Source organism: Astatotilapia calliptera, chromosome 3, assembly GCF_964374335.1.
Source record: "Astatotilapia calliptera chromosome 3, fAstCal68.1, whole genome shotgun sequence".
Lineage (NCBI taxonomy): Eukaryota > Metazoa > Chordata > Actinopteri > Cichliformes > Cichlidae > Astatotilapia > Astatotilapia calliptera.
The window spans coordinates 31,768,872-31,778,845 of NC_137424.1; positions in this window are offsets into that span (position 1 = coordinate 31,768,872).

Genomic DNA, 9,974 nt, shown 5'->3' on the forward strand with positions numbered 1-9,974 from the left:
AAATAGCAGAGTGGAAAACTTTATATTTTGTGTTTGCAAACATTAATTTATGAAGATTAATTAACATGAGTGTAGCACAAAGTAAAGGTGGAAGCAGTATTCTGACATGACAGTGCAATCAAAACACATTTTGCCACAACAATCTGTGAATAATTGTGACAAACAACTGTCACTTTAATATTGGACAGACTAGTTGTGCAGCCCTAACCTGAAATATGCTGTTTGTTCTGAATGAAAAACGTTAGTCTTTGGTAAACATTTTAATCCCATTTATAGATGCAATATGTTATTTCAGTTAAGACTAAATGTTACCACACGTTCCCATCATTAGAGCGCATTTAAAGTGTGGAGAAGTCTGTGAAGGTTCTCAGTCATCCAGGTCATCGTAGTCTAAGGAGCTTGGAAAGAAAAGCGTCTGGACTTCTTTGAGTTACTTGAAGACGTTTCACCTCTCATCCGAGAAGCTTCTTCAGTTCTAAGGGTCAAATGGTGGAGAGTCCAAGCTGTATTGAAGAATTTCTAACTTCATGTAGGCTAAACAGCGGCCTAGAATTAGACTCAAAATCCTGCACTTGCCCAAAATAAAGGGGGCGTTAATGTACCAGATTCTACAGAACACCAGAAATAACTGCTAAGATGGGTCCAACACATCTGAGTTCATGCTGGAGGAACTGTGGGACACACTCTGCCAACCACACTCATATATTGTGGCTCTGCCCTAAACTCTGTGTATTCTGGAGGCAGATATTTGATGCTCTCAAAGACATTTTCCAAGGTAAATATTCCACTAAGTCCTACAACAGCAGTGTTGGGAAGGATTGCAGAACATATTGACTGCAAAGCCAAAAGTTACCTGCTAAATATATGACTCACTGCAGCCCTAAAATGCATAACTATCAGATGGTTAAAACCAGATATAATCTATGGATCCATGTCTGTCTGATGGAACAAATTACATACTCAGACTACAGAAACAAGTCTTTGAGAAACGGTGGGGACCCATGTTACCTTTCCTATTACAATGAAGAACACCACCTAATTTTGTGAGCTCTCTCTCTCTCCACACACACACACACACACACACACACACACACACACACACACACACACACACACACACACACACACACACACACACACAGCATGTTATGCCAGTTTCAGCTGAAACTATGTTTCAAACCATAATCCGGGTTTTTAGTTCACCATTTATGAGGTTTCAAGAAGAAAATAAAAGACAGATCTGAATGTTTGAAAATGTTTTGGAAAGATTCTGTAAAGATGAGATGAAAAATACTCAAAGGATAAATTTAATTGGTTTATTATTTAGATAAGAATAACAAGCAAGTAAAGGAAGAAACAAGGTAAAATGAAGTAATAATGAAAGAAGTTAAACAAGTAAAAGAAGAAACAAGGTAAAATGAAGTAATAATGAAAGAAGTTAAACAAGTAAAAGAAGAAAAAAGGTAAAATGAAGTAATAATGAAAGGAGTTAAACAAGTAAATGAAGAAACAAGGCAAAATGAAGTAATAATGAAAGAAGTTAAACAAGTAAATGAAGAAACAAGGTAAAATGAAGTAATAATGAAAGAAGTTAAACAAGTAAAAGAAGAAACAAGGTAAAATGAAGTAATAATGAAAGAAGTTAAACAAGTAAATGAAGAAACAAGGTAAAATGAAGTAATAATGAAAGAAGTTAAACAAGTAAATGAAGAAACAAGGTAAAATGAAGTAATAATGAAAGAAGTTAAACAAGTAAAAGAAGAAACAAGGTAAAATGAAGTAATAATGAAAGAAGTTAAACAAGTAAATGAAGAAACAAGGCAAAATGAAGTAATAATGAAAGAAGTTAAACAAGTAAATGAAGAAACAAGGTAAAATGAAGTAATAATGAAAGAAGTTAAACAAGTAAAAGAAGAAACAAGGTAAAATGAAGTAATAATGAAAGAAGTTAAACAAGTAAATGAAGAAACAAGGTAAAATGAAGTAATAATGAAAGAAGTTAAACAAGTAAATGAAGAAACAAGGTAAAATGAAGTAATAATGAAAGAAGTTAAACAAGTAAAAGAAGAAACAAGGTAAAATGAAGTAATAATGAAAGAAGTTAAACAAGTAAATGAAGAAACAAGGTAAAATGAAGTAATAATGAAAGAAGTTAAACAAGTAAATGAAGAAACAAGGTAAAATGAAGTAATAATGAAAAAGTTAAACAAGTAAAAGAAGAAACAAGGTAAAATGAAGTAATAATGAAAGAAGTTAAACAAGTAAAAGAAGAAACAAGGTAAAATGAAGTAATAATGAAAGAAGTTAAACAAGTAAATGAAGAAACAAGGTAAAATGAAGTAATAATGAAAGAAGTTAAACAAGTAAATGAAGAAACAAGGTAAAATGAAGTAATAATGAAAGAAGTTAAACAAGTAAAAGAAGAAACAAGGTAAAATGAAGTAATAATGAAAGAAGTTAAACAAGTAAATGAAGAAACAAGGTAAAATGAAGTAATAATGAAAGAAGTTAAACAAGTAAATGAAGAAACAAGGTAAAATGAAGTAATAATGAAAGAAGTTAAACAAGTAAATGAAGAAACAAGGTAAAATGAAGAAATAATGAAAGAAGTTAAACAAGTAAATGAAGAAACAAGGTAAAATGAAGTAATAATGAAAGGAGTTAAACAAGTAAATGAAGAAAAAAGGTAAAATGAAGAAATAATGAAAGAAGTTAAACAAGTAAATGAAGAAACAAGGTAAAATGAAGTAATAATGAAAGAAGTTAAACAAGTAAATGAAGAAAAAAGGTAAAATGAAGTAATAATGAAAGAAGTTAAACAAGTAAATGAAGAAACAAGGTAAAATGAAGTAATAATGAAAGAAGTTAAACAAGTAAATGAAGAAAAAAGGTAAAATGAAGTAATAATGAAAGAAGTTAAACAAGTAAATGAAGAAAAAAGGTAAAATGAAGAAATAAGGAAAGAAGTTAGGAGAGAAAACCCCAACAATCCCCTCTGAGCAAGCACTTGGCGACAGTGGGGAGGAAAAACTGCCTTTAAACGGGCAGAAACCTCCGGCAGAACCAGGCTCAGGAGGGGACAGTCAACTGCCGGGACTGGTTGGGGGGGTTAACAGAGGTGGAGCAAGACGAGGCTACATCAGGTGAGGAAGCAGTAGCGTCTCTCCTCTGGAACAAGTGGAACCATTTTTTCTTTTTTTTCATGCACTTTTCCACGAGCGCTTTTTTCTCCACGATGAGATTTCTCAGCTCGTCGATGGTTTCTGCGTTTTTTTTCTTCAAGTTTCTCACATCTTTGTTCCACCTCTTCCAATGCTGCTTGTTGTTCTTCAAGCTTGTCTTTGAGTTGTTTGGATGTTTCCTCCTGTATCAGCTTGTCCTTGTGCATGTCTGCATTTCTCTGTTGGACCTCTTTGTGCTTGTCTTCTAACTGCTTCTTTCTTTTCTTGATTTCTTGATTTTTGTCTTCATGTATTTTGTCTTCTTGTTGTTTTTGTGACTGCATTTGAGTGTGTTCACTCTTCAAGTTATTGAATTCCACCAAACGCCCCTTAACGAGCTCGGAGTTGTTTCTCGCTATCTGATCGATCCTTTTCTGCATCTGTGAGCACCGTTTCTCCAGTTTGTCCCTTTCTTCTTCCACTTTAGTTGCTTTGTCCTCCAGCTGATTACAAAACTCTTGCAGTTTTAGATTTTTAGACTGAAAGTCCTGGACGATGCGTTTTCCTTCTTTCAGTCTTTCCTGCTGTTGCTCTTTCTGTTGAAGAAGGTCTTTATTTTGGCGCAGTGTTTCATCCAGGCTTTCTTTCAGCATGCGGTATTTTTCCTGCATGCTCTTCAGTTTGTGCTGCATGTCTTGTTGCTTTTTGTCCTGCTCTTCCTTCTGTTGGAGGAATTTATTCTTTTCTTCCACAGCTTCATGGAGCTGTCTTTGGAGGAGCCGATTTTTTCGGTCCATGTATTGGAGATCCCGCTGTATCTTATCAGTCATCGTTTTCTTGTCTTGGAGCTGGTTGGTCATTTCTTTTAGTTCTGTGCGCTTTTGCCTGTTTTCTTTATTGAGGTGCACAATCTGCTCTCGGGCCTGAGCAAACTTGATTCCCCAGCCCTCATTAATAATGTTTATGTCCGGCTGGCGCTGTTGTCTTTCTTCCAGCTCTTTATTTTGGGCTTCCATTCGTCTACACTTGTCCTCCAGTTGACGTTTTTCTTCTTCAATTTGTTGCATTTTTTTCTGGAGAAGGTAGTTTTCCTTCCTACTCTCCTCTAATGCCCTTTGGAAGGATGAGATGCCATTTGGGGAAATCGGCCGGCCACTCCAGGAAGGAGAGGCGGCGTAATCTTTTTGAATTGGTTGTTTTTTTCTTGGAAACATGTTGGAGTTTCTATACGATGACTTTGAAGAGCTTTCCAAATGTTTCTGTGGTGAACGTTTTGTATGCTGCAAACACAGATGCTGCTGAAACGAACTAAAACTTGCTGTTTCTCACCCCTATTTAAGGAAAAACATCAAAGGACTTATGACGTTCTATGACATCATCACTCCAATGAGATTGTCACAAGACGTTTTGGAATGGGGTGTTTTTTTTTAAACTGTTTTCAAACTTAACTTAAAATTTCAGTGTTTCCTAGTTGTGGACTATTGGTTAGTCCAGCCGATGAAGAAATTAATTGTCACAAACATCCCTAATATTACATAACAGACAACAGAAAACAAGACAGTTTTTTTTCTAATAGAGGTATAATAAAAGTTTTTTTAATTATCCTACTTTTTATAAAAGAGAACATTTATTAAAGAGTATGTATTTAATTAAAAAACTCTGTTCATCTAAAGCAGGGGTCAGCAACCTTTAAGACCCAAAGAGCCATAATTGGCCTATCTGGGGTTGAAAGGCTCGATAAATGCACGGTGTTTCGCCGGGTACACCGGCTTCCGCGAGTGTGATGCTTATTTTGAGCGATGAAAAAATAACAAAATATAATTTTATTTGTATATTGCAAAATCACAATAAGCTTCCAATTTAGAACTACAAGTAAAAAAAAAAAGAACTGGCATAAATAAAATACACTTCAGCTAAATACTAATTTATTTTCCCAAACCACGCAGAGCCGCACTATAAGGACTAAAGAGCCGCATGAGGCTCCGGAGCCGCAGGTTGCCGACCCCTGATCTAAAGGCTATAACAAAAAGCTTCCTGCTGGAAAATGAAATGTCCCCATTAAGAGTCTGAATCAGGAGCCGATGACATTACTCTGTAAACTCTCAAAGCACTTTAATAAACAAGCAAACAGTTCCACCTCTCGCATTATTGCGTAAAGTTGACAGCGCGTCAGGCAAATAGGCAGGCTCCATCCCCGGCCTCTAGCGACTGTGGAAGTCGCTACATCTTTAGTCAACAAAAAACGGCATTCTGGAGAAGCCAACCACAAGCAGGATCAAAGAAATCAGATCAAGGAACCTGAAAGACGCCAAGTAAGTGCAGCGCATCTGAATGAGTGAGCCCAGCAGCACCGACACACCTGACGCAATTCTGAGGAGCGCAGGTAAGAATACCTGTGCATGTCTGGTTGTGGAAAAGGAAGCGACATTGCATTAGCGCTGAGATGTTTTAAGAGGAGACACTGAATGGAATGAATGTTGGTTAAATGTGCAATGTTTTTGGCTGCGCTCTTGGATTGATGACTGCGCTGCGTCTTATTAATTATGCTGCTTGGATGATGTTCAAATGGACAATTAAAGTGCCGTTACGTTGAAAGGATTTTATGGTCAAAGTCTATTGTGGCTTCCAGTGGATATATGTTTTAATGGATGATCACTGAAGATTAAAATAAATAAATAAATAAAAAATCGAACAAACAAACGGGAAAATCATGAGTCAAACAGGTGATGATGATTGTTCCTCTAATGATTTGGGGGGAAAGAGAGAAAGAAAAATGACTGGAAAGGCATTGTTGAATAAAATCGAAAAATCACAAAATGAATGCAAAATATATGTTAATAAAATGAAAGGACTAATACAAAAAATGAAAGCGCTCATGCAACACAATGAAAATCTTTCTCAAATTAAGCAGTATTTGGTGGATTTAAAGGCACTGTGCGAAAAGGCTTCAAGTTCACATGTTGAGGTGTTGTCTTTGGTGCCAGAGGAAGTAATAAAACAAGAGGAATGCTTTTCAAGTATCATGAAATACACAAATGTGTTTTTAAATGAAATTCAGAACTGGATAAATCAAAGAGAACAAAATCCTGCTGTTTGTCCAAAGCAAATCAATTTATTGGAAAACAATGTTGCATCAAATACTGAGACAGAAGTGGAGGATGATATCAAGCCAAGTGATAGTGTTTCTGTTGTGATATTTTGATAGCATGGTAGCATTTACTGAGTATTGTTTTTGATGATATTATACAAAGGACCCTGTTTCTGCAATGCCCTTTGTTTTAACCTCATCTCCTCTTGCTGTGTCAACTGAAGATTTTATGGTGTGAAAGTAGATACTAAGGTTGGAGGGAAAACACCAACAAATCACTCTTTTACTTATCACTCCCTTGCAGAAGATGTTTATGTGAAGACCATCTGGGTTGTGTCAGAACTCACGGATGTAGGAGACCTCTGTATAAGATTTATAGGCCTTGTGAGTGCATCTTTATTGCCCTAGCTGAACAAAGGATTCCAACTGTCGAAGGACACCACCCCACCCAGTGGGCAGGGTCTGAACTGAAACTTGTTGTCTGCCTATAAAAACTGCTGCACAAAGAATAAACTTTGAGTTAGTTTGGGATGACAATTTAGAACAGTCTCCGCGTCTTTTTGTTCTTCCAAACTGCTCCCGGTACTCCGGCCGGTGCTGTAATTAACCGTTGATCATACTTGAGAATATTTTAATTGTTATAGGTTAAAGGATGAACTCTGATGATGAAAGCCCACGCCTCAGAGAAACCCGGAATGGAGTTTCTTGCAGTTTCAAATGTTGAAAGCCACAAAACTTCTTCAAGATCTTCAACTTCATCTGTTCGTATGAAAGCTGAGGCAGAGTTGGCAGCTTTAAAGACGCGGGGAAAAGGACACTGTACCTGTCGATGCACGTTTCCCAAGACTAAACGAGTCATATCGCTCCATGTTTGCTACTTTTGGTTTTTGGTTTTCTCCCGCAGAGTAAGAGCATCGCAGGAGCTCCTGAAGTCAAACGACGCCTCCCAGCACTCATTTATTAAAACGGAGTCGATGCCAAAAGTCTTAAACGTTAGAATCAAAGCAACAGCTGTGAACTCAGTCATTGTGTCATGTGCAGCCTTCATCTTACTGTCACTACTTTTTCATTTTAGGGTACGTGAGGTAAAGCGTCCGTCGATGTAGCTTGATTGTACAAAATTATTTTTCTACGTTATTAACAAAACAGAGCAGAGACTGATGCTGCTCCTGTCTGACCCCTGTGTGTGTGTGTGTGTGTGTGTGTGTGTGTGTGTGTGTGTGTGTGTGTGTAGGAGCGGCAGTCGCTGTGTGAGTGTGATATCACATCTGCATCACTCAAGCGTAGGCGGGCCCGCGTCAGACAACAATAAACAAAAAGCAGAAAAAGGCCAACAGTAAAAACTCAGACTCCAGCATGAGCTCTTTCCTGCTGCTTAACCAATCACCTTCCTCCATATCATCACCGCTCCCTCCCTCCTCCTCTCTCCATCCTACACCACCTTTGTTATTTAACACCGACCCCCCCAAACTGATAATCAGACAAATTCCCAAACACCTGACTTCACTGTGTCGACACCGTTCCTGACTATTTCTGACCTCAGTTCAGCTCTGCTATTATCCTCACATTAAGGGTTCGTTCACCTGCCTGCAGATGATCTGTGAGCTCGTCGGTTGTAAATTAAACTGGGACCTTTAGTCATTACTTACATATATATGTTGTTGTGAAATGAAAAATCAAGTTCATAAATACTGTTAGACTTCCTAATTAAAATTTTTATTTTATTGAGTTCGGGTGACACATAAATTATGCCTCTTTACTCAATATATAATCGTGATTTGTCTGAATTTAAAATCTTCTTTTAATCAAAAAACAATATAATTTTAAGTTCTGTCGATGTAAAATACAACTTGATGACGTGTAAATGTAACCCAGTGTTAATTTGGTTATCTGATATTGTGTGATATTCAGTATATATGTATATATCTATATTGGGTGTTATAAAATGTTATTCAATGATTTTGAGTTGTTTTTTTTAATTGCTATTGGTTTGCGGCTGGTTTACGACAGTCGACTGTGGTAGTACATCCTAGCGGGAGGGGCTATGAGCTCACGTGGCTTGTAGCTGTGCCAGAGAGCAAGCTTGGGTGAGCTAGCGGGGAATATCTCCTTCTGCAGTAGCCTTAAAAAAGACTATTGTTCGTTCTCCTGCCAGACGCCTCGCTGCTGTGCTGCCTTACTGCTGTGCTGTCTCGCTGGTGCCATTAAAGGACAAGCGGCTGCCATCCATTCATCCATCCGGACCTTGATTATTTGGACCGAAGTACTCACACACACGCCCGCACTCAGTGCCATACAGTCTCTTTATTTTGCTGGCCAGCTAACATCATTGTTCTTTTTTCTTTTTGCATTCACAAAGACTATCCAAAGACATTTTGTCAGATGCCCGAACCACCTCAACTGGCTCCTTTCGATGTGGAGCAGCAGCTGCTCTACTCTGAGCCCCTCCCGGATGGCCGACCTTCTCACCCTATCTCTAAGGGAGAGGCCAGCCACCCTTCGGAGGAAGCTCATTTCTGCCGCTTGTATCCGCGATCTCGTTCTTTCGGTCACTACCCACAGCTCGTGGCCATAGGTGAGGGTAGGGACGTAGATCGACCGGTAAATTGAGAGCTTCGCTTTTACACTCAGCTCCCTCTTCACCACGATGGACCAGTGCAGCGTCTGCATTACTGCAGCTGCAGCCCCAATCCGTCTGTCGATCTCCGGCTCCCTTCTCCCATCACTCGCGAACAAGACCCCGAGATACTTGAACTCCTCCACTTGGGGCAGGAACTCATCCTCGACTCATCCTATATTTCCGTTTTTATATTTCTAATGTTTGCCTTGTTTTCTTCACTGTCTAGTCTGCCTCTGTCTTGCCTGTATGGATGCATTTACACCGAAATGTCCCCAACAAAGGATGTTTTAATTCACCACTATTCCAGTGAAACACGAGTCTCCCATCTTCCTGCTACCAGTCTGGAGTTTTTGTTCACCAAAGCACACACCAACTTCATACTGACGGACAGATCACTGCCCTTTTGCCGCCTTGTCTGACCGTGTTTTGTGGCTGTGGTTCACTTCACCTCACTCTTCCCCATTCTTGTCATTAAATCAGGCTGTTCTGCAACCATGGCAGCCATTCACTCTATGGCTTTATTCATGGTGTATTTTACCCCTTCACCAAAGGCTGTTCTCGTTTACAACATTATATTTGCAGTGTTCGTCTATCTATCAATATCTGCGGAGTATTTTTTTTAACGAGTATCCTATTTTCTAAAGCACAGCATGTAAAGGGTAGCTCGGTTAGCAGGATGCTAGCATGTAGCGCTTAGTGAGACACGCCTCAGACGAGTTGAGCAAAGACCCCGTCTGTGTACTTTATACGTGAGCAACGGATTTAAATAAAATTAAGGTTTCAAAAGACAAACTTGAAGATAAAAAAATATATATACTCACCGGAGAGCCGCCAGGGTTTGCCGCTGCCATCTTGGCGCTCCTAAATTCAAAACTGCCTCTGCAGTCAGGCAGGGGAGGCGTGGAAATTGTCTTTGAGTTAGTCAAACGTTTTCCTTAGTTCGAGTAGATGATAAAAAAAATAATAATAAATGGGATTTTAAGTAGGACTAGGCGTTCTGTAATGATCTCTATTTAGGAGAAAAACTCAATCACTCACCTTTAAACAGCTCTCTTTTAGGAGACACACTGCTGGCTAACGGTGTCATGTGATCAAACAGCGTAAT